The following is a 14,354-nucleotide window of genomic DNA, read 5'->3' as shown; positions in this document are numbered from 1 at the left end:
CTTTCCAATTTAGTAAAGGTGCGGATTTTGGATCACTAAAGCTAAGATCTATAGAAGAAAATGTGCCTGATGAGAAATTCAAGTGTGTACTAGAGCCTGTATTTAGTAGACAGGAATCTGTACAATTAATTACGTTTTCAACAGTTTTACCTTGGTTTGACGTGCTATTGGAACCCCACATAGGGTTGTAAGCGTTGAAATCGGCTACAAGAATCTTTGCCCTCTTAGCAATCTTTGCCCTCGTACATTTCTTTTGCCATAGCCATCCTTACCCATTGCTACTTCTGCATCATCTTGGTTAAACCCCATCTTCGCATTAAAGTCGCCCATAATTATTGTGTAATATGCTGGTGTGGCATGTAACGCTGTCTCTAGGTCCTCATAAATTTTTTTAAATTATTTCTCCGAGAAAGTAGTCGTTGGAGCATATGTCGGGATTACCTTAAGGTTATATCTTGCATTTAGTTTGAAGATGAGATATACAATCCTGGGGCTTATGCTGATAATTTCAACTATATTTTGTGTGTGCTTTCTATGTATAATGAATCCCACTCCACCATTTGTAGTGTCTTCTTCACCTCTAAAATAAAATACGTGTCCTAATTTAAGAGCAATTTGGGTTTCTCCTCTTCGTCTTATTTCACTGAGTTCGATATTGTCCCATTTTATGTTTTTCAGCTGTTCCTCCAGTTTCTCAAGTTAATTAAATTTATTAGTGTTGGTATTGGAAGTTTTATCAGTGACTAATTTCTCCTCTCATTTATCTACAATATTCACATTTACAGCTCATTCCAATCACAGATGGTAAATTTGCAAATTTATTAAAAACAAAAAAGGTTTTAAATTAATCAGAATATAAAAGTTTGACGAATAACAGTCTTTTATAACAACCGAAAACAGAGAAAACAAAAATAACGTGTTCTTCTCGATGACAAGCTTTGTGGAAGTTGTGATGACTGAGTTCATAAAAAGTTCAGAAGGAGGTGCCTTACTATTAGACACCAGAGAAAGTAAGTAATACTAATTTTTTTCTTTTAAAATGTAGAAGCTAACTACCTAATATATTAACTAGTAGAACACTCGAGTTTCCTACAAAAGTGATTTTATAAATGAAGAACACACCGTAGAAGAGAAAAAACACACAAAATATGTAACTTTGAATTACCCTGGTAGATATATATTGTTCATTTGTTTAGACAAAATACGAGAACTTTCTTATCTTTAAAATTTTCCGCACAAGTTTTTTGTTTTTACCTGATATTATCCACTTAGTCCTTGGTGATATTATTAATAAATAATAAGTAAACACAATTATGTATGGATGATAATGATATTAGACGTTAATTAGCTACGTTCTTCACTTTTTTTATTATTTATTTAAATATTTGACGTAAAGATAAAAGAATTGCGAGTTCTTGGAAACACAACATGCGTACTAAAAAAGAAAAGAAAACAATTAAGAAAGATAGAAAAAAATACGTAAAATCTATATAAACAGAGACATAAGTAAGAGATTAACATTGAAGTAGAATTACAAAAAGATCTAAATAAATCCAGATAAAAACTCTAGAAGCGAAATACTACCAAAAATATATATTCTTCTTCTTCTTCAGCCTACTTAAATCCGCTTCTGGTCAAATACATTGCCATGAGTTTTTCACTTTTGTCTGTTTTGTACTACTTGATGCCAGTTTCTTTACACTTTTTCTTTCCTGTCATCTTGCTACCGTTTTTGTTGTCTTACTTTCTGTTTCTTATCCGTCTTTCATTGTTCTTTCATGCCAAGTATCCTACCCAGCTCCATTTTATTTGCGCAAATGTTCCAATTACCGCTTCCACCTTCGTCATAATTCGCAATTTTTTTGCATAAATCAGATAAAATAAACTACTTTGGTTGTAACAGAACAATACATTGGCACATATAACTCAACTTTAATTTTTGTGTTACTTAAGGCTGTTTGCATTTTACTTCCTCATATGTACGCCTGTCAATAACACCTCAGCAGTTAGAATTCATCATAAATATTTATTCAAAAGGCATACACACAACGAAGCAGACACAATACATGCACTGATTAAGAGAAATAAGAAAAGACTTCCTACTATGAGTATTTCTGTACCCCATGAATTTGCCCAGCTTATAATGATCTGCAGTTCTTTAAAACCGCTTTTATGAGCTGAAAACAGGTAACTTTTTAACTTTAAGAAAATATGCAAGGAATCGACAAGTCCGTTTATTAATAGAAAACAGAACACAGACAATTAACCTTTTGTATTCTCTAAAATTCTAGATAGACACGGTACTGATATAACACATACGGACGAGAAAATACAAAGATGGGCAGAATATATCGATGAATTGTTCGATGATGAAAGAGGAGATCTGGAGCAGATAGAACTTACGTCAGAAGAAATAGGTCCATATATTACAAAAGAAGAAATATTGCACGCATTAAAAACAATTAAGAGCGGGAAAAGCCCTGGACCTGATATGCTTCCTATAGAAATCCTAAAAATTCTAGATGAGAAGCACATTGATGTTTTAGTGACACTTTTGAACCAAATTTATAGTTCAGGCGTATTACCCAAAGAGTGGTTAACATCTATTTTTATTTGTCTCCCTAAAAAGAAAAACGCAAGAGAATGCAGCGATTACCGCACCATTAGCTTAATGTCTCATACGCTAAAGTTACTACTTCATCCATAACCGAATATATCACAAACTGGACATAGGCGTTAATAATACACAATTTGGTTTTCGCAAAGGCCTAGGAACACGTAAAGCTCTTTTTTCACTTAATATACTAATACAAAGATGCCTGGACGTCAATCAAGATATATACGCATGTTTTATTGACTATAATAAAGCATTCGATAAAGTACGACATAAACATTTAATGAATGTCCTGAAATCAAAGAAGATTGACTACAACGACCTCAGGATCATATCAAATTTATACTATAAACAGCGAGCAAAAGTACGTGTTAACGAACAGCTGTTAGAAGAAATTGAAATTAGATGTGGAGTAAGACAGGGATGCGTATTGTCGCCAATTCTTTTCAACGCCTACTCCGAAGAGGACCTGAAAAAAGCTCTTGAGCGTGAAACAGCTGGAATAAAGGTAAATGGAGTTCCCATTAACAACATTAGATATACGGATGCCAAAAACATTGAAGATCTTCAGAGACTGGTGACCAGAATAGCAGAGTATGGAAAAGAGTATGGTCTAACAATGAATGTCAAGAAGACGAAATTTATGAGAATATCGAAAACTCAAAGAAATAACGAGAATCTTCTAATAAACGAAACCAACGTCGAACAAGTGGACAAATATGCATACCTGGGAACAATGATTAACTCCACAAATGATTACAATCAGGAGATAAAAATAAGAATAGAAAAGGCTAGAGCAAATTTCAACAAAATGAGAAGAGTTCTATGTACCAGGGATTTAAAACTGGAACTAAGAGTTAGGTTGGCGAGGTGCTATGTTTTTTCGACCTTTTTATGGAATGGAATCTTGGACCTTGAATGCTACATCAATGAAAAAACTGAAATCATTTAAGCTGTGGGTGTACAGAAGAATTCTGAAAATATCATGGACAGAACACGTCACAAACAAAGAGGTTCTGAGAAGGATGAACAAAGAAATGGAAATTTTAAATTCAATAAAAACAAAAAAATTGGAATATCTCGGACATATTACACGTGGAGAGAAATACACCTTGCTCCAACTGGTCATGCAGGGAAAGATCCAAGGAAAGAGAAGCATAGGGAGGCGTAGAATGTCATGGCTGCGCAACCTGAGAGAGTGGTACGGATGTACATCAAATGAACTTTTCAGAGCAGCCGTCTCAAAGGTTCGAATAGCTATGATGATTGCCGACCTCCGCCGCGGAGATGGCACTTGAAGAAGAAGAAGATTCTCTAAAATTGTGCACGTGAAAGTCGAAAGAGACCACCTTGACGTTATCTTTTATAAAACAACATTTTCCCTGGAAAATTTTAAAACTGTCAATTTAAAAAGGAAAATAAGAATTTCTCTCGACAGTCTCCTACCAAAGTTATTGATGTTGGTTCTGATTATAAGGGCGGTTGTCCTGTTTTTTATTCATATAGTACCACAGAACACAAAAGGTTGTAGTCTTAAATCATTTATTATTTCAATACAAAACAACTTAATGCTGATTAGGTTACTTTAAAATAAAATACAAAGCATGCTATACCACTTTCTTTAAAATCATAAAGCTGCAGCATCATTTGATGATGTTTAAGGCACTTTAAATTATGGTGATAAATTAAGAGCGCTATTTTGATCTACTGCAAAACAAAGTAAAAGTGACTTCTACTCTTTCAATTCTAACAAACAGATATATTGTAATTGGTCGTTTATTAAAACAAAAATTATAAGACGGTGACCCATAATTAAACCTGTTAAATTTGGTAACACACTAGCAAAGTGAAAATCAATCTGATATGTTTGTCTAATGAGCATTTTTAATGTAAAATCCCGCTATCATTTGTTAAGTTATCTTAATTATAAACCAATGAATCACGTATTTCATAGTAACTTGTTTCATATTCTTTAGAAAAATGATATATTAATTATAATATAAAATTGTTATATATCCTGCTCAAATAAACGACTAAATAATCGAACAAGTTTGGAGATCCGACTATCGAGTAATTGAGTTTTAATAATGTTTCCTAATCACGAATCGATAACAAAAATTTAAAATAAAACTGAACAAAATATATACTCGTACAAGACACTAATAAAGATAAAGACTGCAGGATGTAAATAATGTAAATAATAAAAGAAAATGTTTTGATTTGCCAAACAAAATGACATATGAGAATATAACTTCTGATAATTTCCAAAATATAACAAATTTGTTTAGTAAATTTTTTAATTCAACCTATGTTACTAGTAATACAGATTATCCAGCTGTAAACTCTGATAATGGTCTTTGTGTTGAACTTTGTGATATTACTGTATTAGATGCATTTTAATTTATGTCTAAGATTGATCTAAAAGTAAGTTGTGGACCTGATAATATATCCCATTTGATCATATTTAATTGTAGATTTATTCTTAGTTATATCGTTGATTGAATAACCCAAATTATATTTTACATAGTAAACTACAAGTTGCGAAAAGGGAGAGAATGGAGAGAATAATGTTAGGGATTTCTCTACGTGATAGAACACCCAATGCTACCATACGCAAAAGATCAGGAGTAACAGACGTTATTGAAAGGATAACAACACTAAAGTGGAACTGGGCAGGTCATGTAGCAAGATCAGTTGATGACCGGTGGACAAAAAGAATTTTGGAATGGAGACCCCGAATATAAGCTAACAGAAATAGAGGTAGACCCCCAACGAGATGGACAGATGACATAAAAGGAGTGACTACAAATTGAATTCAGATGGCGCAAAATCGGACTAAGTGGAAAAGCATGCGAAAGGCCTATGTTCAGCAGTGGACGTTAGAGGCTAGTTGATGATGATGGATATTTTATGAAAAATATTTAGTTTATCATTGAACTCAGGTGTATTTCCAGAGATATGGAAGAGAAATTATATTACCCCAGTCTGTAAAGGTGGCCATAGAGAAAATATTGAAAACTATATCTAAAATCTTTTGAAGGGATTGTAGCTGCAAAACTTGGTTCATTATTAAATCCTACTTTAATGCCCAACCAACATGGTTTTATTCCAGGAGGTTCTAGTACCAATCTTTTAGTTTTACAAGAATTTTTGTTGGATGCTCTATGACCAGGTTGATGTCATTTACATCGACTTTTCGAAGGCATTCGATAGAGTTAATCATACTCTTCTAATATCTAAACTTTATAATGCTGGTTTACATGAAAGATTATTAGGCTGGATGGAGAGCTATCTCACAGATAGAACTCAAGTTGTAAAAATTAACCAATTTTTGTCATTTACAATTAATGTAACCTGTGGTGTTCCACAGAGTGGATATTTTTCTCCTCTGCTTATTAATTGTTTTATAAATGATATAAAAAATTGATTTTATCATATTAATATTCTTCTCTATGCTAATGATCTAAAAATTTATAGTCATAAAAAATTCCAATGACTGTAGTTGATTACAGAATGATTTAAGTAGATTATTTGATTGGTGTAACTTAAATGCTTTGAATTTGAATATAAATAAATGTGAGATAATGCGATTTTTTAGAAACAAACATCCGATTTCATTTGAATACTATATTGAAGGGTAGAGGGTAGAGTAGGGAAGAGGTAATCACGACATTTAAGGATCTTGAGGTAATTTTCGACCCTACTGTAAGCTTCAGGAACCACTTTTCTTACGTTTCTAATAGATCCATGAAACTTTTTAGTTTCATGAAACTGAATTTGTTAATATTTATTGTCTCAAAAATATCTACTGTTCCCTTATTAGATCGAATTTGGAATATGGTAGCAATATTTGGTCTCCTCATTATAAATGCTACAAATATCTATTAGACAGAGAACAGAAAAAGTCCTTAAGATTTATTGCTTTTAAATTGGAAATACCTGTAAATGAAATTGAATACATTGTTTTGCAATCTTTACTTAAATTGCCTACTCTTGAAGAAAGAGTATATATATATATATATATATATATATATATATATATATATATATATATATATATATATATATATATATAAATTAATACGAGAAGGCATTGTTGCTAGTTTTTTGGAAAAGGCTTATTTCCGTACTCCCTGTAGAGTCACCAGATCCCAAGACTTATTTTATTTAGAATTTCATAATCGAACTTATACTGTAAACAAACCTATACAGAGAATGTGTAGAAATGCAAACAAATTTAATAGTAATGATTTTTTCCATTTATCACTAAGTACTATTAAGAATAAGATCGAAAATACCTTTTTATGTAATCACATTGTGTTTTAATAGTTTAAGCTAAATTTAAGTTGATTTGTAAAAAAGTCCGTAAATAAACATTACATTGCATTACATTACATTACATTGCGTGATATGTATATAATGATTTCTAACATTTGAAATAATACACGGTCCAAATGGTACACTGGTTGAAGTTATGAAGCTCATAAATAAAAAAACAATAATCTAGACAAATACATAAACATTATCTAAATTTTATTTAAAAATTCCTTTATAAAAGGTTAAATGTTAAAAACCCTATCGGGCTACATCACATAACGTTTACGGAATTAACAGTCCATCATCAGTGATATCTGGATGTACATGTTTGAAGCCACTAAATACCTATATGGGTTAAATGGTATGCCATGTTATCCATTCATGTTGTACATGAATGGGGGAACATTTAAAGGGTTTTACCCATAATATATATTTAGTGGTTCAAACCATGTACTTCCAGATACCACTGATGATGGGATATTAATTCCGAAAAAATTCTGTGATGTAGCCCGATAAGGTTTTTAATATTATGTCTTTTATAAAGAAATTTTTAAATTAATTTTTTGTGATACATGGAATATATCATGGAACTTTTGCTTTTTATTTAGCTAAAGGAATTTAGATTCCTTGAGAATATAATCTAAAATAGATTACGAATAACACAGTCGGATCAAAGGTTACACATACAATTTTAAAATTTATGCAGGAAAAAGAACAAACATCTAATGAAAAGCCAATTGGTACAAAAGTGGTGCTACAGCTTATGGAACCACTTTAACATTCACGTCGCATTCTGTGCACAGATAATTATTACACTAGCGTAAATTTATTACACTAGAAGTTAGCACACTAACTTCTTAACAGAGATACACATTGAATAGGCACACTAAAAAAAAACGGTAAGCATAATCCGAAAGTAGTAAGTAAGGCTAAATTAGTCATGAGACAGAGCAAAATTAAAGTCATAATTAACAAATGGAAAGACAAAAGAGATGTCATGTTTCTCACTACGGAGTCTGTGCCTGAAATAGCGGATGTGCCAACAAAAACAGGTGTGCTCAGAAAGCCTTCCAAAATTGTGCGGTATAATAATGTGAAATCATTTACAGACGTCTCTGATCAAAAAGCATCACATTCATCAGCGGTGCGTAGGGGTATTAGATGGTATAGGAAAGTCTCAATAGCACTTTTGGTTAATACCAACATTATAAATGCATATATGGTCTTCAGTAAGAACATGACACAACCAGCACATATTAGTATAAATGGCATTTAAATTGAAAAAGTATCAAGTTACAAATACTTGGGCACCTCAATAAACGAAACTGGAGACCAAAACAATGAAATAAAAAGACGTATCGAAATTGCCAGGGCCACTTTCATAAAGATGAGGAAATTCTTCTGCAACAGAGACATAAGCATCCCTTTCCGATTAAGAATGCTAAGGGGCTACGTATTTAACACGCTATTATACGGTGTAGAGCTCTGGACTCTTAAGCAGAACAATATAATAAATATTGAAAGTTTCGAGTAGTGGTGCTACCGTTGAATGCTGAAGATAAGTTGAGTTGAAAGAGTTACAAACTTTGAAGTAATGAGAAGGATAGGAAAAGACCCAGAAATTTTGTCAACCATCAAACGAAGAAAACTCGAATATTTGGGTCACCTGATGAGAGGATAAATACGCATTACTTCAAAATATAATGCAAGAAAAAATAGAAAGAAAACGGAATCCAGGCCGTAGATGAATGTCATTGTTGCGTAATTTGAGAGAGTGGTTTGGCTGTACCACTAATGAACTCTTTAGGTCAGCTGTAAATAAGGTCAGGATAGCCTTGATGATTTCCAATCTCCGATAGGTGTGGCACAAGAAAAAGAAGATAAATGCACACACTGCATACGAGGCTATAACAAACAAAAAATTAAATTTTTGGTAGTAAAAATCTTCAGATTGAAAATTTGGATGATGATCGTCTTGTTAACCAAGACAGAAATTACAAACTTTCCGAAGTGGAACAGAAAGGTCGTTGTACAAGATGTTATAAAATTAATAGTGCTAGAAATGGACGTAACTTTGCTATAAAAGAAACAAAACGTGTTAAAACATCTTGTCTAGCATGCTGTGAGAAGTTCGTGTGTACCAACTGCTTTTTTGACACTCATTACTGTCAAGCAAAAAAATGAACATTGTGTCCAAAAATGGTACACACAGTTTCTAAAAAGATAATTACGCGTTTATTTCTGTCACAAACTGTGTGTACCAAAAAACAATACCTACATGTTTATGTTATTAATGTTATGTTATATTAAAAATTGTGAATTTCACCAAAATGTAGTTTCAGAGTCTAAAAAAAAAATCAAATTTATAGGCAGTAGTCAAAGTGTTAAAATAGAGGAATTGCAAAAAATATAACACCTTGAATCTTATATAAAATGAGATGAAAAATAGTTGGATCATACAAGTCATCTCTAAGGTGGCAAACAAGGAAACATTATTGATTGAACCAAAGTTAAGCTGAGATAAAACTAGACAAATGATAGGAAAGCACCTAACCCCCTATCAGATAAAATACTCAGCGAAGTTTTTAAACTACTCAAATATAAAAGTAAATAGGTATGCACAGCGAAACATATTAAACAAAATATGCAAATCAAGGCGCATACCCACAGAGTGGACAATGTTGCACATTTGTAATCAAAATAATAAACGGTAAACAATGCGGTGATAATCGCACCATCTGCAAAAAACTTACTTTGTACAGGAATGTCTTTTCCGCCGAAAAATCTCACAATCTTCTTAAAACAAAACACATATAAACACACTGATAAAAAACTTAGTTGGCACAATAATTTTTTGGATTCAATTTACTGTTAGTATTGAAAAAGACTTTATAAAAAAATAATTTGGAAAGGTACGTTGGTCAATTAAGTAACAAATATAAATATTTAATTTAATTTAGAATTTCGTCATTAATTGTTTTATAATTATTTAGGTCACAATTTGTTTCTAGCTCAGCAGATTTTTGAGTGAAATAAGATAGGCTTATGTAATTAAAATGATGTGTAAATTAAAATATTTTTTAAATGTTCAGACTGTAAGATATGTAAGAAAATATGAGACTTATTACGATTAAAAGACACTTAAATGTCGTTTAAACTATATATTGATTTTTATACATTAATAACTAAAAATCCGATTAGTTTAATAACTGTGGACGATTAACTGATTTAATAGTAATTAAAAACGGATTTTGAAGAAAATGTGCTGCTAAGTATGGGTATTGGAAAATTGATAACCAATACTTAACTTTTTTCTGAAAACATAAAAATCGTAGTATATTAACACGTTCCTTGCCGATAACGCGCTGGCGCGTCTCTACAAGACTTTAGCTGGACGCCGACGACGCGACGCTTTCGGACGTTCAGACTTTTATTGATCATAATTAGACTTCGGCAAATATGCAAATAAAAATGTAGAAAATATGCGCATTAATATGCACGTGTTTACCCGAAAATATGCAAATATTTTACAAAATATGCATACAAATAAATAAAAAAATCGTAAAATAGTAACAATTTTATTTAAAAAAAAAAAGTGTACATAACTAAATATTTCCTACTATTCATTAAGATTTACATTTATTTTAAGTAACTACATCATTTTTAAGTATGAATAAACTTATTTAGAATTATGGTAACAATAAATGACCAAGTGGTATTCAAAATTTTCTAACAAAAACTTGTGGCTTCTGTCTGAGTACATATATTTATATATGGAAAAACTTCGTTCAACATCAACTGATGTAACGGGAGCATTTTTCAAACTAACCAAAACATTTGGTTCTAAATTAATTGTTTCCGAAATATTTCCAGCTAGAACACTGACTACTTCAGAAAGAATATGGTAACCTTTATTTTTTTCCATAGCAGCTTCAAATTTTTTTAAAATATCTTTTCCAATATTACCTCTAACGTTCCGACAACATGACGCAAATTCTTTTATTAATCCTGTACTTTCGAACAATGACATTTTTGGTGATTCTAACTGAGTAATTGTTTTTTGAACAAAACTAAAATTTGATTTTATAAATGAAAGTTCTTGTTGAAGCAAGTTACTCTGAAAAGTTTGTTTAGAATCCAAAAGAGATTGGGAACTTTCATCTGTTAACGTATCAATTATGTTCTTTATTTTAACAAAATGATCTGCATAAAAATTAGCTGCTTCTAACCATGTTCCCCATCGCCTTAAAATAGGTTGTGGTGGAAGAGGAATGTTAGGTAGCGTTTCTTTATAAAGTTGAATTCTTATAGGAGATTTAAGAAAAACTTTTTTGAAACTGGATATCATGGTATTTACAAGAGGAAACTTTTTTCGTATTTCCTCTGCAACTCTGTTTAATCCATGCGCTACACAAGTAACATGTATTAAATCTGGGAAAAATATTTTTAAATTTTGTCCTGCTTTCACCATATAAGGAGCAGCATCCGATAAAATAAGCAGTAATTTATTAGAAGGAATAGTTGTCGGAAGAAAAAAAGTTGCTAATGTTTCTTGTATAAAACGCGAAATTGTTAAAGCATTTGTTTTCTCAAGTTGCTGGCATGAAATAAGATGAGATTTTGGTAAGGTATCTTCTTTAAGAACACCAATCAATAAATGAGCAATATACTTTCCTGAGGAATCAGTGGTTTCGTCTACAGATATGTAAAAATAATTATCTGCAATTTCTTCCTTAAAATTAATTAACACCGACGAGTATAGCCCGTTCACATTATTTCTTCTTAGAGACCGATCACTTGGAAGATTAAGTTTGTAATATTTTTTTAGAAACGAACTAAAATTTACATTTGCTAATTTTGAAAGCGGTATGTTTGCAGACACTAATGCGCGACACAAGTCTTCATTAAAAGTTTCTTGCTCATCTAATTTTTTTGAAGTAGATTGGAAACATTTAGCCATTGAAGTTTGATGTTTTCCTCCTATTTTTCCTTTTTTTGCAATGTGTGAAGCAGTTCTCACATGTTGGTCTATCTGAAATTTCTTCTCACATGCTATCTATAAATAAAAATAAAAACCTTTATTTTAACCCAACCTTTAAAATATAAAAATATACAAGGTGTTTTTGGTTAATCAAATAACTGGTTTGGAAAAAAAAAACACTCGCTAAGTGTTTTAAATGCAGTATTAATCCACAAATTAGTTTTTGTTACTAACCATTAGTACATCATATAACTTATTTTAAAATTCAGCTAAAGTTTTTTTTTGTTAATTCAATTACAATAAAAATAATTGTGTTTTAGAATAGCTGACTTCATAAAAAAAGTAAAGGTGAAAAATTTTTCTAAATACACACCATTGTATTGTACCATGGACAATTTTTTCTCACTAAAGGAAGCTATTTTTCATTTAAAAACAACCCACGAGTACTAAATTTCAAGTAAATACGTTTATTGGTTTTAAAGTTATTGTTGTTATTAACTAAAAGAATTTAATTTTTTTTAATTTTAACACCCTGTATCTCGAAAAGTAAATAAGTTTGACCCCTCATTAACTATATCGTTTTGTTCAATTTTTCGAGAAACGTTGTAAGTGTCATTTGGAAACACCCTGTATGTATGGAATATTAGATATTTAATAGAAAATATTAGATACTTACAATTTTGCCACAGACTGAACAGTAGATTTTTCCCATATCCATAGACAGCTCTTTATAAGGTTTAATCCAAGTTGAAGCACTGGTTGTTTTAGGCATTATAAAATCACAATCTTCCTTTTTGTTACGCTCAACGAGTGTTTACGCTTTGAATATCAAAACAAAAATGATTTACAAATCTGAGCATCAAATTAGAAATGTTTAGGTACCTAATTCAATAAACTGGGAGATTTTGGAAAATCCCTTAATTAGGAACAAAACTATTAGCCGTTTACCTGCTGTTAAGATACAATAAATTGTAGATAGATTTGGGGATTAGATCATAAAATGCAAATGAGCGAACCCTTAGCGATTATCCAATAACTGAATGCCTCAGTGACCGTGACTTTCTAAGAATGTTGAGGGCTATTTAAATTGATCTTCTTTGAAATTGTAAATGTTTTGTACCTGTAGAGATTACGTACTTAGATCATTTCTTGATTAAAATGACTACAAAATTTTATACAAGAATTAAAATAAATTGGTATGTTTAAAAATTTTCAAATACAGTATAAAAATCTGAACTTTTATGCACTTTATGCAAACTTTTATACAAATATGCCAAAATATAAAATATTTGCATAAAATACGCACAATATGCAAAATATGCAATATGCATATTTGCCGAAGTCTAATCATAATCTTGGATTATTTGACTGGCGCTACAACAGGGCCTTTTTTATATTTCAAGAGTAGGTAACTAGAGGTAGTAATTTTTTAATTTTTTTCTTAGTTCTTCGACAAACGACTTTTTTTCCGATAGGGTGTCTATATCTTTTGGCTTTGTAATAATTGTAAATATTAGTAACAGTACATAAAATTCTGCAAATTCATATTATTTTATCGGATTAGTAACCGTGTAAAGATTAGTAATTCCCAGATTTAGATATTTCTCGTATTTTTTACATAGATATTTCAAATCCTCTAATTTCTTTGTACTAATAGGTAAACTTTTAGCATTCAACATTTGCAGGTCATTATGTACTGACAAAGTGTTTTTCTTGTCCTACTCTCAGTATTAATTCTGATAAAATTCACATCACACACAAAAACCATTATGACACGTACTTTCTGTCACTTGACGTTTTCTCCATTTTCATTTTTGTCCATTTCGGTACAAGTATGTTTTCTGAATTCAACAAAATCGTAAAATTCATTCATTTCTTCAGTACCATTGTATGGAATCTTTATACAAGCTGTTCGTGCAATAAGGTACCACTGACTTGGCATGTATATAGCAACATATTTAAAGTCCTCTCAATATGATTATGTATACTATCACCTTCGTTTTGGCTATGTCTCTTTTCCAAGGAAAAGTGGGAAATTTTAATCTTATATTTAGCAGCTAGATCTTTATAGGTTACGACAATATTTCTGTTGAGATTTTTTCTCCCACAGTTGTCAGAAAAAAACACATTTTTTCTTTTCCTTTCAGAGCCTTTTCTTCTATTAATTTTTTAACACAGGAAGCTACTTTATTGGATCTTCTCTGTCCTTTTGTCTTATTCCACATGTAGCAATAACCTTTTTTTTTAAACTATAAATACTCAGATTGTAAACAGAAAGCTTTCTACGATAATACAACTGAGATACATCTAAATGTGGCGTTTGAAGAACTTATTGCATATCAAAAGCTGCTGCAAAATAAGTATCACCATTTTCACATCTCTTCTTTGATTTTTCTTCTGCTTCTCTTGCAAGAATCTTATTCTTGGTCTTCAATTAAATCT

At 31.2% G+C, this 14,354-nt stretch overlaps 1 protein-coding gene across 2 annotated transcripts in view; it reads right to left on the bottom strand.

Moving 5' to 3' along the window:
* The window catches only part of LOC140442030 (probable metabolite transport protein CsbC), a 71,305-nt gene extending 61,255 nt beyond the window's left edge, over window positions 1-10,050 (bottom strand). For both annotated transcript variants that reach the window (XM_072533067.1, XM_072533069.1), the window contains exon 1: window positions 9,685-10,050. The gene's annotated coding sequence lies outside the window, so the exon portion shown is untranslated. The remainder of the gene's footprint in view (window positions 1-9,684) is intronic.
* Between the last annotated feature and the right edge of the window lie 4,304 nt (window positions 10,051-14,354).

This window comes from Diabrotica undecimpunctata, chromosome 5 (assembly GCF_040954645.1).
Source record: "Diabrotica undecimpunctata isolate CICGRU chromosome 5, icDiaUnde3, whole genome shotgun sequence".
NCBI classification, from domain to species: domain Eukaryota; kingdom Metazoa; phylum Arthropoda; class Insecta; order Coleoptera; family Chrysomelidae; genus Diabrotica; species Diabrotica undecimpunctata.
Note: the sequence above shows the minus strand (reverse complement) of the source record. Positions and strands in the feature narration are given on the sequence as shown.